Source organism: Perca fluviatilis, chromosome 1, assembly GCF_010015445.1.
Source record: "Perca fluviatilis chromosome 1, GENO_Pfluv_1.0, whole genome shotgun sequence".
Lineage (NCBI taxonomy): Eukaryota > Metazoa > Chordata > Actinopteri > Perciformes > Percidae > Perca > Perca fluviatilis.
The window spans coordinates 41,381,052-41,394,192 of NC_053112.1; the positions used below are offsets into that span (position 1 = coordinate 41,381,052).

Sequence of the window (13,141 nt, forward strand, 5' to 3'; positions counted from 1 at the left end):
TATACACTAGATGTCGCCTTGAGGTTCTAAGCATACGTCAAAACCGCCGCCATCTTGGAACAGGGGTCCGAAGTTTTCCCGCATTCAGATCAACGCTAAAGATGCCGGACTTTTGTGCTGCTTATTCGATAGAGGAAATGAAAAGAACAAACAGCAAGGGATAACATTTAACATGTGACAATGTGTTTTATGATATATATATGCCACCTTCGACCAGCAATCTGAGCTCCGGCGGCAGCGGGAGGCGGGGAGCTCCGTGGCCGGCTGCAGCGTCTCTTCCCCCGGGCAAAAACGCCGCTTCGCCTCGCTGCTGCACCGGTCCCCGCTGATCCAGATCGGACCGGCCAAAGACAGAAGGGTGATCGGGAGGATCTTACACGTAGTCCAGGACGACCTGTATGTCGATTTCGGCGGGAAGTTCCACTAAGTTTGCCGGCGGCAGGCGGACGGAGAGAAGCTACAGCGGGGCAACAGAGACCGTCTGCGGCTGCAGGATCTGGAGCTCAGTGCCCATTAAAATTATATTTAACGCATAAATACATACAGAAATAAATAGTGGAGGAGTGAGCCTGGACATTTCAGTCTGTTTTAACTTCACTTTGTAGCAGAAACTCTTAGTTCAGAAGGGTGAAGTTTCCATTTGGACTCAGATCTGTGAACCGACCATAATAAATATTATTTGTATTAACACATTAATTAGTCTCTTTGTTTTGTAGTCGATAGTTCATCTTAAGTTTACTTAAGCGGAAGCAGTATCAAGTGGAAGAATTGGACTATAAACCTAGGCTTACAGGTACTAGGCATTACATTTTGAACAAAGTAGATTATATTAATATCAAAAGCTTAATTTTTCTCTGGACTCGATCATAAATACATGTCTGACCTTTGGAACGAACCAAAAAAAATCGCATTCATGACGATTTTTGGTGATTTTATTTACGTTAGACCTTTGCCTACATTGACGCTGATGCATTAAAAAGGAGTGACTCCCCTGTTCCAAGATGGCGGCACTGTTGACGCATTCGTTCCAATGAACTGCCGTAGTCAAGGCAACATCTAGTGTATATATCTATGGATGAACTCCAGCTCACCGTGGCTCTATCAATGAGACTCGCGGACAAGAGGCGTTTATTTCCCCAATTGTTTGTTTAAATAACTCAACACAGATATCCACACTGTAAACCCGAACGTTCAAAGTAATTAAATAGATTAAGTAGTGTATACTCAAAGTTTTAGAACAAGTTCTACTAACTTAATTTTGTCAAGTTGGTGTAACATGTTCTTCCTTTTTGAGTATTGTTAACTAATATTTTTTTATTAAATGGAACTATTTTGTATATAAGTAAGCATAACTTAAAAACATAACTTAAGTACAATGTAATAGAATTGAGTAATAACATACTAAGAATGATAAAGTCCTGTTATTTCTATTGTTTAAAATAGGGATGATTTAAAAATAAACTGAATTTATATAGCACATGTTAAAATACAATAAAATCTCAAAGTGCTTTACCAAATAAGTAAAATCGATCATAATAAATAAATTGCAATAGCAAATGGTCTGAAATGCATTAGACATTAGTGGAGGACAAAATGTATTTATTTTATTTATTTTTTGCTTCATCAGTTTAATGTAGCCTATATATTCTTTTTATTTTTATTTAAGCAGCTGCAGGGATAATTTTGTATGGCGAGTTAATCTCTGATTCAACCTGCGAAGCAGAAGGTGGCGCTAATTTGCACACTACACTGATTCCTTACCGCTCTTTGGAAAAACACAGAAGAAGAAAAGTTTGAACAACGCAGCAAGGCGGGAAGCAGCAGACAGTAGGGTTGCAGAAACTACCTACGCAGCAGCAATCAGGCTCACTGGACTTATTGTAAGTTTTGAATGTTAATATTCATTCGCTTTTACTTCTTTTATAAATTTTGTATGTGTTTGTCTCAGAGAGCGTAGACCTTCTCCAAGCCCCCGCCCTTCACTGGCTTATCACGGGAGTCTTGTAGGGATTGGCAACTTGTCAGATATAGGTTAGCTGCTAAAGAGCGAGCTAGCCACTTAGCGCGACCAATAACGTTACCAGACACTATTTAGAAGGACTTTGACGTTACGCACTCCAGCAGCACAACTAGCGACCTAGCTACCACTAACCGACTCCCTGAAGAATTTGACGACGGATGAATCTAGTAATCACACGCTCATTCCCCGCTTAAAGGTGGTGTTAGAAAATTAGTTGTTAGTAGAAGCACTAACAGACACCTCGTATGCGATAGTTAGTTTTTTGTTGCTGGAAACTTTCAATAGTGCACAAAAGAGCATAAACGCCTCAAACTGAGTTCCTACACTGCAAGTCCGCGCTCTCTGTGTAGCTTCTAGGGACGCTAGTTTTAAATTCTGTGTGAGCAGACTGTCTGAGACACGGAGATTGCTGTTAACAGAACGAGTCAACTGCCCGTGCCCGCCTACTTGTGTTGCCTCGGTTTTAAAACAAACGACCCTGCTGGAGGCAAGCTGCTTTTCATGACAAAGATGAATAAAGTAAAAACCCTTAACAGTAAAGCTTTGGTTTGTAGAAATGGTATTATTGTTGATTAACCATGCACTAAGGTTCAAGTGTGGCTGCTTTTCTTTACAGTAATGTTAATTTTGCTTGATGGCTTTAGTAACTTGACACTTATGGGGATTAAATGAAAAGATCATTAACAGGGAACATTTATAAATGGAAGTATTTATAATTTGACACTCTTTGAATGCTTTTAATTGTTCAGTTTCAGATCAGTTTATGCCTTTGCATCTTGCTGTTCCAGTTTCAAGAAGTTAAGGAAGATAACTGGAGATGTGATAACGATACCAGGTAATCCAATGAATGTGAATTCTTCTATCACCCCCCCCCCGCCCTCTAAATACCAATAACTTGAATTGGTTTTTTTTCTCAGACAATGTTTTAGTGTGGTAACCCCAAATCATACGCACTCCCACATACACACATCATTGTTTTTTCTACTTGCCTGTTTGATCAAAATAAAGTGTTTTTGCTGTATTTAAGTCAACAATTAATGAATGTGTTCTGTTTACGAATACTACTAATCATATTTTACTTAACTTTGTATTTGCTTGCAAAAATTGTTGAAGAAGACTGAGAAGAAACTGCCCCTCATTAGAAAGATGATGGAGACCACATTTCCCCTACGCCGACAGACCATAGTGATGTTCTGCCCACCACTGAACGACCTCATGGACCTCTGGCCTGCTCTCAAAATAGAGTCTGAGGTAATATGGATCAGCTCTCTCTTTTAAAGTGAAAATTGTGATTCTTACTCATTTGGCTGATATTTTTGCTTTATGAATGTGTGCAAGATTCTTCAAATTGAACTGTTTTTTTTAATAAGTGTTGTTGCTGTATTCTCCTCTGGCTGTTATTTCTATGTAGTTGTATGCAGAGTTCCAGCGGATTACAAATCAGAACCTGCCCAACACGTGCTATGCTGAGCTTGACCGCTATCTTCCTCGACTGATGACCTTATTCAGACGGAAGGCATCAAAAACTGGGAAGACAGCAGATGCTCTGGCTGAAATTTAAAAAATCCACGATGAACAGGTAAATAGATTTTTACACATTTCATAGGTTGAACCAGTAGAACATTGAACAGGTTCAATGATTGAAATTAGCTTTTTGACTTTTGCAATTAGTCCACTTTGTTTGCCATTTGTCTGATTGCATTAAAGATGTTAACAGGTTATTTGTGGACATATGTTCTGTTTGGACTGTTTAAAATCAGCTTTATGTAAACTCTTCAGTATATGCAATTCTGTTTTTATCTGAATAGGAAATCCATGACATACACACCAAGCGCACTACTGTTCTCCACGTCCTTCCTGTGTATCTGCGCGAGGACGTCTCTGGATGTTTAAGAACCTGCACAGTGAGTCTCCTTAAGTCACTAACAGATTCTGCTGTGTATTATCTAACCCGTAAATACTAACATTTTATTCAATGTTCAGTAAAACATTTTCTTGTAAATGTCCTTGGTTTCAGTCAGCACTTAGATTCTCTGGTATTTTGGCTGATTCATGTGTGCAGTACATGGATCTTATGTTTTTCAACTCTTACAATGAGACCCAGATCTCTTTTGTAAAAGTGGTATTGGATTTCAATGGGACTTGGTTAAGGAAAGACAAATTATGTCATCTGTTCTGTTCCATGTGTTAGTTTGTGATTAGTATCTCTTTTTTCATTCATTCAGGATGAGTCTGATGAGCCAGAGCTTGATGGTGTTGCAGTGGGCCTCATTACTTTCATCGGTGACCATGACGCAAGTCCAGTTCACTACCACCCTGTGAGAATCACTGTCGTCATTGAAAGTGATGCCGTGGTCAGCCTTCCCAGACTTGGCGATGCCTTCCTGGTAATCTGTGGAGTGATCTATGCACTGCACCTCAGCTATCCCAAAGCACTGACCAACACTTTTGAATTCACTCTAAAGATTTAACTTGGTCTAGAAAGTGGTAACTATCCCCTAGGTTGCAGACCCTCAAGAATGAATTAATGATGTAGAAACTCAACTGAAAAAAAGGCTGCAGGGTAAAGCATTATAAAAGGCTAGTTCAAAGTTATCTCCTTTTGTCTAAATAATGCCTCAAAAAGTTACTGCACTACTGCAGGTGTTCAGCCAATAGGCCCAAACTACACAATATGCCTTTGTTCTCATTAATATAATGCAAAAGTAACGCTAATGTTTTGTATGTTTTAATGTTTTTCTTAACCATTGTGGGCTGCGCAAGATGACTCACATTTCACTGTGCATTTGATATGGTTTGTAAAACATTTACATTTTAGAGTTTTAAGTGAAAATGTTCTTAAACTCTATAGAATATTTTAAATTTCATCCAAATTGCTGCCCTGTCGCCTTACTCAGGAATTAGCAAGGAAGCCAAAAGCAGTGTTTTTTCTTTTATAGCTGTAACGAACGACAATTTCATTTTGGTATTATTGTTTTTGATTACTCCGATTATTTTCCTGACTATCTGATTAGTTGTCTGGTCAATATCAGAAATGTGTGATAAATATTTATTTCCTAGGGCCTTAAAGAAACATGCCTACCGTATTTTCCGGACTATAAGTCGCTCCGGAGTATAAGTCGCATCAGTCAAAAAATGCGTCATGAAGAGGAAAAAAACATATATAAATCGCACCGGACTATAAGTCGCATTTATTTAGAAATGTATTTCACAAAATCCAAAACTACACAATAGCACCCTGAACAACAGGCTGAATACGGTAGGTGTCCGGTATGTTAACGTAACACATTAACAGTTATTAAACTATACAATAGCACACAGAACAACTACCAGGGCGGCGTAGCGCGCAAGGCTAACTGCACCGTTGACAAGCCTCTCCCAGCAGCACGTTGTTCAAGCACCCATGTGTGACTCGTTCCTCCAGCTCTGGCCATCTTGCTTTCAGCCCGCGGATTAGCCGATTAGCTTTCTTTGATTTCTTCATTGCATAAGAGTCACCTTTCGCCAGTCCCTCACAAGTTTCTCCCTGGTTTCAAACTTTCTTTCTGCTGCTCGATATCGTCGGGCTGCATATTTTACTACCTGCAGTTTATCTCTCTTTTCTTTCTCAGTTGTCTTTAGGAGCAGCATTCTAGTTGTCACAAGCATAGAGCACCCTCTTGCGGCTGTAGATGGTAATGTGTTCAGTATGAATTAACATTTAAAAACATGTTAAATTATATATATTTTGATATACAAGTCGCACAAGTCACAGGACCAGCCAAAGTAGGAAAAAAAAGTGCGACTTATAGTCCGGAAAATACGGTACTTATTGGGATTTATTCACAGTATCACCCAGAGTTGGATAAGTCCATACATACGCTTCTCATCTCTGTGCGTGTCGTATCTCTGTCTGACGCACCCATGCCTAGCTTAGCACAGATCCTGGAGGTATCTGGCTCCATCTATGCTCCTAATAAGTAACAAAATAACGCCAACATTTTCCTATTTACATGTTGTGATTTGTACAACATGTGCTAAGCTAGGCTAGCAGTGGGTGCGCCAGACAGAGTTACAAACACACCGAGATGAGAAGGGTATTTATGGACTTCTCTAACTCTGGAGGATTACGGTGAATAAGACAAAGTCCCATTAAGTCGGCGTGTTCGTTTAAGTGACCAGGAACACATTTGGAAGGATAGGATCAGAGAATTTTGAGTTTTTCTTCTTAAAAATCTCTCAAATTTATTTATTTATTTAATATACAATTAAAGTATATAAGTATATTTTTAAATTATTTTTTATTTTAATTTATAAATGTTTTTCTATTTCATTTTAACATGTAACTGTTCAAAAGCAGACGTTCACGACTTTTAGATATATTAAGTTAGTTGAACTTAATGTAAGTGAGGCACAATTGCCCAAAAAAATTTTAAGTTTTGAATCACATGTTTTTAAGTAAACAAACTCAACATATTTGACTAATGTGTCCTAAAACAATGACAAAACAAACTAATAAACATTGAGTTTTATTAACATAAAAATTGTGTGGTTGTGTACTTATTTTTTAAAGTTCTGTGAACTTATTCCTGTGGTTTGAAAACTCAAAACTGTAAGTCATATTAACTGCAAATATTTGAGTTGAGCTAAATGAGCACTTTTAATTTAACTGTTATCAAAAGGTACAAGTAGCAATTCAACCAACCTTTTAAGTTCGGAAAATTTTGACTTTTAAGTTAATCAACTTAAAAAAACTTAGGCAACTGATTGCCTCACTTTTTTTGAGTTCTGGTAACTTATTCGGGTTTACAGTGCATTATAAGATTAACTGGAACCTGCGGTAAGAGATTGTGGGCATAACAAGCTCACTGACCGCACTCTCAGTCACTCACCGGCCGGCCATTTAGCAGGAAGAGGGGAGGGAGGACAGTGAGCTCTGTCAGGGCAGCGGCGTTTGGTAGTCCAGTCACTCTGAAAAGGGTGAGTTTGCACGGGTATTGAGCACCGGGCTGCCGGCCCTTAATCAAGCTCACAGCAGGGCGGGGTCTGTGATGGAGGACAGGCAGGGCGGCGATGTAGCAACCCAGGCAGCACCGGACGCTGAACTCCGACACACAGTCGGACAAAATTTGCAATTAGCCATCAATTTTCGTAAAACTGCCCATATTTGAGCTTTACATGGTTGATTTCTCGCATAAAAAAGTTTCAGAAGTGAATTTTGCAATGGAATAGCAGAGATCTGCCTGACCTAGATTCAGAAGACTACCTGATGTCAGGTCAGTTGTGTAGCCTATGTAAATGTTGGGGCGTGACTGTTCTCTAAATACACCCATGGGTGTGACAAAGGTACAGATCCTGAGATGCTTACGTCAGCTTCCAGCTTTGTTGAGATTCGCCCGTTTTCAGCGGCAGTTTCAAAATATTAGATTTTCATAGTAAAGGGGTGTCAATGGATTTTGAGCTTCTATGTATGTCCTATTTACCCACCGAACTGTCGTTATTCAACTATGACAGGGTAAAATTGGTTTTGCATTCTATCACCCCTTTAAATATATTTCTTTACTTTGTAGATCTGCTGCTGCTACTACTATCAACGTTACTAAATCAATAATAACACATTCACTTTCTGAGTGAGCATTATATTTCATTCGCGCCAAGACTTTCAGACTGAATACAGTCAAGCTTCTGATTTGTGGATGTGAAGCACGCAACTTAAAGCGCCCATATTATGCTCATTTTCAGGTTCATAACTGTATTTTAAGGTTGTACTAGAATAGGTTTACATGGTTTAATTTTCAAAAAACACCATATTGTTGTTGTACTGCACAGCTCTCTCTCACTGCTGCAGATCCTCTTTTCACCTGGTTTCTGTTTTAGCTACAGAGTGAGACCTCTTTTCATCTTCTTCTTCTGTACTATCTTTGATTGCACTCGCACATGCTCAGTAGCTCAGATGTAGATCATGTCAGCTAGCTAACTCTAGAGACAGTAAAAGAAAGCCTGTTTCTCCAACTTCAGTCAGTTACAAGGCAGGATTAGGTGGGAGACTTCTAAATGAGGGCGCACATGTAAGTAGTTCTTTTGTAGATTATGGTGAACTTGTGTGTGTTGTAGCAGTGCTTTGCTATTGAGAACGACGTAGCATGCTAGCCGGCTAACGCTAACGCTACAAGCTAACGGTTGTGGTTAGCCAGCTCATTTCGGACTGTGACGTCACAGTCCGAGGCTGATTTTGAACAGCTCACTAGGAGACTGAAAGCAGGACACATTCAGAAACCGTATCTCACTCAAAACAGCATGGATGGATCTTTTTCAAAGTTTGTATGTGTGTGGAAGCACCAGAGACACAAAAGAACACCCCAAATCCCAGAAAAAGTGTTTTTTTCATAATATGGGCACTTTAAGTACCACGTTGATGCATTCACATTTCTACACAGGACCAGGGGCCTCATTCATTAAACTGTGTGGCGGATTTGCGTCAAAAGTGGCATACGGACGAAACATAGGACATATTCTGATTTATAAAACCGTAACCATGCCCGTCCTACACCGGTTTTCCTTTATAAATCACAATCAACTCTTTGCTTTGGCGGCTTCATGTGATGCACATAGTTGTCCATAAATAGTCAGTGAAACACCCCAAAATAACATGCATGGACACTGCTGCAACTGTGTTGCGTTTGGGTCCGGCTCCATAAGCTTGTGTTGCATTCAATGTTGTTATAAAATACCCTTCTGCCATCTAGTGCTTACATCTTTTTGTCGTTTAACAGCAAATGAAAATAAGTATTACATCTTAAATAAATCCTTTAAATGTAACCATATGACCTGAGCAATAAACAAGCCTTTCTTTATTCTTCAATTTTCTATTAGTTTTTTGTTATGAAAATTCTATTTCAGTTGCAGGAGGACACATCTGCTGTTTTGCACAGCTTATATAAACAACTAATTCCGTAATTCCGTTACAAAAGATTCATGAGAAAATCGTACCGTGAACTTAACATCATGAATCGTAGTTATTAATGATTTATAAAGGGGTTTACAACCTAATTAATACACTAATAATAAACCCTTCTTAAACCTTTTTTTTTTTTTACCTTTAAACACAGGACTGCTAGAAAGAGCTTTAAGATCTGACATATACTGCTTTTCTCCAATACAACTTCACCAATTAATGCTAAAGGTTTCTTCAGATAAGTCATCTACCTCTGTCTCTTAGACCTCATCCCAACTAGGCTGCTTAAAGAAGCGTTACCCTTGGTTAACACTTCGTTACTAGATATGATCAACATGTCTTTATTAACAGGTCATTTAAAATAGCTGTGAGAAAACCTCTTTTGAAAAAAAACACTCTCGATCCTGAGGTCTTAGCCAACTATAGACCTATATCTAAACTTCCCTTTCTCTCCGGCCTCCAGCACTACTGTCAGAAATCTTATTTTTGATCAGTATATATATTTTAATTCCCACTTAAAACAAATCTCGACTTCCAGTATCTCATCTCCTCTGTATTCTTTCTCTTTTTCCCGGTAATTTTACCACGCCACTTTACTCGCAGACGTTCAAACAGACCACTAAGTAACTTGAGGGTAACTTTTTGGCGTCCTCTATTAACAAAATGAGCGCAAAACCGTCAAACCAACAAAACTACATCTCTCGCTGCCCCGCCGCTAGCCAAGGCTAGTAGCAGCAGCTGCAACAATGATGCTAATGACGGCGCTGTCGGTCACGGTGATCACCTGAGGAGCCTTCTGGGTGACATCCGCTCTGATGTCACATCAATGAAGGAAGAAATCCTGGCGGAACTGCACAACTCGGTAACTGCCTTGAATGCGGCATATAAAGGAAACAAGATCAGTATCTATCCGGACTACAGTGCAGACCTGGCTCGCAGACGGGGCTACATTCACACCGGCAAAAAAACTACTTCATCAGGCAGGACTGAAGTTTTCACTGTTACACCCGGCCACTCTCCGCTTCACGTTCAACGGCGCCAGACAGGAGTTCAAGTCGCCACAGTATGCGTGCTCTTTCATCACAAGAAATGTCCTGCCTGCCCTAAAGGACACCATTGAGGAGAAGGGGGCAGCAGGTAAAAATGACTGATGAGACTAAATTGCCCACTTCTCATTCTTGGCCGGAGGCCACATATTTGTAGGACGGACAGGATCTGTGACTTATATGGTGTTTCTCTTGTGCTGAATACATTGCTCCCGCCTAAATAAGTGACTAATTAGATGACTAATTTAAGGTTTCTGTGGACGAACCTCTGTTCTAATGTTATCCTTAACACACACTTAAACACATTGCGATGTTTATACATAAGAATATCCCTTTTGAAGCCAACCGAGTTATTGCGGACACCAATGGCAGATTTATAATTGTTTCGGGCCAGCTCCTGAGTAGACGTGTTGTTCTTGCCTGTGTGTATGCTCCCAATTGGGATTATAATAACTTTTTTAATAACTTTTCTGCCTCTCTCCCGAACGTTGATGACCATGCCCTGATAATCGGTTATTAATTGTTTCATTGAGCAATACAGCCTTTTTGACCCCTGGCGTTTAAATTACCCAACTGTGAAAGCCTTCTCATTCTTCTCTCCCGTATACCATACCTAGCCAGCCGACCAGTGTATCATGGTATAATAATTTCGGACCAAGGCCCTTTCACTTTCAATCTGTATCTTTCTATCTTCATTTGGGGTGATAAGCCGACGCGCACTTGTAGAACAGTTATGCAAAGGCCCAAACATTGCGGGGGCTAGGCTCTACCCAACCTACTCCATTATTATTGGGCCAGTAACATTCAGAGGATTATTGAGTGGGTTCAGAGTCACTCTGACCCTACTGTTCATGTCTGGGTTGGGATGGAGTCTCAGATGGCCCCTGTACATTCTCTGGCCACCTCTCCTCTCGCGCTCGTATCCAGCGTGCAATCTGACAACCCAGTAGCTCTTCAAACTGTTAAAGTATGGTCCCAGTTCCGGAATAAATTCGGCTTGCAGAGCCCATCCCTGATGGCACCCATCTTAACCAACCACCTCTTCACTACAGGTAAACTTGATCTGGCTTTCCAAGCTTGGCATTCAAATGGAATTTGTTTCATTAAGGACTTATATATTGATATATATTGAGTGTTGGCCTAATTTAATCAGTTATCAGAAAAATTAGCTCTGCCCTCCGCCAACTTCTTTCGCTATCTACAGATCAGGGACTTTGTGAGGAAGGGCTATGCCCTCTTTCCCAACAAACCACCCTCCACCATCTTAGATTAAATTCTGTCCTTGAATCCTAATCAGAAAGGCTCTATTTCTCAGATATACTCTTTAATAAATCATCTGGACATGCAACCTTTGGATAATTTGAGAACCCTTTGGGAACAATACTTTGACAGCCCTCTTTCTGAAGATATGTGGGAGGCAATATTAAAACAAGTATAAATCATCCCTATGCTGTAGACACGGTCTCATTCAGTTTAAAATAGTTCATCGCTCCCACCTTTGTAAAACTAAATTGGCAAGAATATATCCTAACATCGATCCCACTTGTGAGAGGTGCGGGACGGCTCCAGCGACGCTGTTTCATATGTTTTGGGCTTGTCCCACCCTTCTCGCTTTCTGGCAAGCAATATTTGGTTCCCTAACTGAAGCGTATGGTATCACTATGGATGTGCATCCCATGGTTGCCTTGTTTGGTGTTAATGCAAATTGGCCATCCAATATTCACAGTGTCAAGGTCAAGGTCAAGGTAAACTTTATTATCCCACAAGGGGAAATTCATGTGGTCATTCATTATGCACTCTTGTCACAACATATTCTCTAAACATATAAACAGTCAACAATAACAATACAAAGAATAAACAATACTAGAGAAATGACAAAGACAATCTGACATCTGATGTTTACGAAACATTAAGGTAGCTAAAGTAAAAAAATATATATAAAAATAACTAGGAATGGTTGTCAAAAATGAAAATTTGGATCTACCATCCAGTTAAAGTGCCAGTGCGGGATCAAAGTACTTGCAATGTGCTTGGTCATTATACAGTCTGATCGCTGTAGGCACAAATTCTCTGTTGTAAAATTCTACCAGTTGACCTATTGCTTCTCATAAATTTATGATGAAGAGGGTGAGTGGGGTCATTAAGGATTTGGTCGGTCTTTTTTAAAATAAGCTCATTGTACAGCTGAGATGCCGACACCTGGTCAAGTCCGATGATGGTACTGGCCATCTTGATCATACGCTGGCAGTCTCTTTTGGTCCTTAACATGCATGTTACCAAACACGCAGATAAGGCCAAAAGACAGAACACTCTGGAGAATACTTTTATAAAACATTACAAGGATGTGTCTGTCTAGTCTAAAAGTGTTTAGTTTCCTAAGGAAAAACATCCGTTGGTGCATTTTCTTAGTTTTATTCAATGCACAGTCATTAAAAATTAATTTAGAGTCAATTTCAACTCCCAAATATGTGTAGGTTGAGACTCTCTCTACTAGTTCACCATTGATCTTAGAAGGGGGGACTATAATTCTCTTTTTGGTAAAATCTATGACCATCTCTTTTGTTTTCTTCACATTTATTTCAAGAAAATTATCAGAACACAACTGAGTGAAACCCTGTAATTCCCTTTGGAATTCATTCACAGAAGAAATGTCAGATTTTAAAAAACCAACCAATGCTGTGTCGTCAGCATATTTAAAATAAGTGTGAGCTGAAGAGGAGGCTTGGCAATTATTGGTGTACAATGTGTATAAAATAGGCGACAGAACGCACCCTTGTGGTGCCCCTGTGTTTATAGTTTTTAAGGATGATATACATGAATTAAATCTGACTTGCTGACTGCGATCCGTCAAGAAGTTATAGATCCAAATAATCAATTGGGGATTTACTCCCAAATGCACCAATTTTTCCACCAGCATGTGGGGTTGGATTGTATTAAAAGCGCTGCTGAAGTCAATGAACACAATCTTGACCAGGCTCTTAGCATGCTCAAGGTGCTCATGAATGCTGTTAATCAAAAATAGCAGTGCATCCTCAACACCTCTCTCTGCACGATAAGCAAATTGATTTTGGTCTAAAAGAGGTGAGAGCTTATGGAGAAGATCCTTTAAAATTATTTTTTCAAAACATGTGTGGTTGCTTT

The 13,141-nt window shown here is 39.6% G+C and overlaps 1 protein-coding gene and 1 long non-coding RNA gene across 5 annotated transcripts in view; one reads left to right on the plus strand and one right to left on the minus strand.

Annotated features, from left to right (window-relative positions):
- glra3 (glycine receptor, alpha 3) overlaps window positions 1-13,141 on the minus strand; it is a 128,633-nt gene that overhangs the window by 74,043 nt on the left and 41,449 nt on the right. The gene's annotated exons all lie outside the window — the stretch shown is intronic.
- LOC120565475 lies at window positions 2,809-3,580 on the plus strand. Of its 2 annotated transcripts, none has more exons than XR_005640257.1 (3): window positions 2,809-2,855; window positions 3,134-3,271; window positions 3,432-3,580. It is a non-coding gene; the product is annotated as an uncharacterized LOC120565475 (long non-coding RNA). The 2 variants fall into 2 exon arrangements; XR_005640258.1 differs by having other exon boundaries at window positions 2,814-2,855; window positions 3,137-3,271.